This window comes from Frankliniella occidentalis, unplaced genomic scaffold, assembly GCF_000697945.3.
Source record: "Frankliniella occidentalis isolate FOCC.00 unplaced genomic scaffold, Focc_3.1 Scaffold3089, whole genome shotgun sequence".
NCBI classification, from domain to species: Eukaryota; Metazoa; Arthropoda; class Insecta; order Thysanoptera; family Thripidae; genus Frankliniella; species Frankliniella occidentalis.
Genome location: NW_026270157.1, coordinates 9,008 through 10,347, shown reverse-complemented (window position 1 = coordinate 10,347; position 1,340 = coordinate 9,008).

Sequence of the window (1,340 nt, the reverse complement as noted above, 5' to 3'; positions counted from 1 at the left end):
CAAACACTCGCTGCGCCCCCTGCCGACACAGGGTAGAGCCCAAAGTACTACCTTTTGTGGCAATGCCAAGCCAATCAATAAGACAAAAGTAATACCTTTCCAGCGGCAATGAGTCGGTCATTGCCATTCCAAAGGCAATATTCATCGCCATTGCGCCGTTCATTGCCAAAAACGCGCGTCAATATGCCACAAAAGGTAGTACTCATCGCCAATAAAAGGCAATGATCAATACACCATTAAAACAACAGTGCCCAGCAGGGATGCGTTACATTGGGATTGCCCAAGGACTGACTCACTACCAGGGTATCTGGAATGCTGCTAAATCACGTAGAAATCTTGCCCCCGCCCGTTCCTATAAGCGTCGGGCCCATGATGGCCGAATATGCTGCGCCCCCGGCCCCCGGCCGCCCGGCCGCCCGAGGCCGCAGGGCTGGCTGCCCCGGCTGAGCCCTGATCTGTGAGCGAAGCGCGGCTGCCAATGGATGGCCAGGTGCCATTCAACCTATTTCTTTACCAACCCCCGCCTAGCTATACACGGCGGCCCGGCCTGCCGATCCCTATACCGTCTGCGGACCTGCCAGCGGAGGAACCTGCTCCCCCATCCCATGCTTCACGAGCATGCACACTAACTGGATTTGTATCTTTTATTTGTACAAACTTAAACAATCAAATTTTTTGCACACATTTCTGCGTATATTTGAAAACTTTTGTGCTTTATTCCTTTGTAGAAAATCATGCACTTTGGCGTAAAAATTTGTGCAAAACGAAACGCAGGTTTAACTTAGTGCGAACGTTTGCACAAAAACATACAAATACATTTAGTGTGTGGGATGCTATTCCAACGACATGTATCAGTGGCACAACCACCGGCTGTCATCTGTCATAGGGTTAGCAACATCGTGTCTTTGGACCAACAACCCGGCCACAAGAACACGACGGTCGTTGGAACAATGATTCTTTTTTCTCAGTGTGGCGCCGCTCAGTTGTATGTACTGTACTCACCAGTTTCTCCAGCCGACAGCACCGCGAACTCGACCTTGGCGACCTCTAGCAGCAACGGGGCGGACAGGTGCGGCCCGGCCTCGATCAGGTGGTCGAGGGTCAAGGACGAGGACCGCGCCAACGGTAAGGGCGAGCGTGCGACTGGCGCGACCGCTCCGCATGCCTCGTCGTCAGGGACTAAGCCAAGCAGCGACAAGTTGCTCGAAGGGCTCGTCGAAGGGATTTTCCCACTCCCACCCCCCTCTCTCGCTCTCTCTCTCGCCCACGCAAATCATTGTAGCCGTTACCTAAGGTAGGGTGAGCCGCAAGCGCCGACAATACAGGATCACGTATACCTG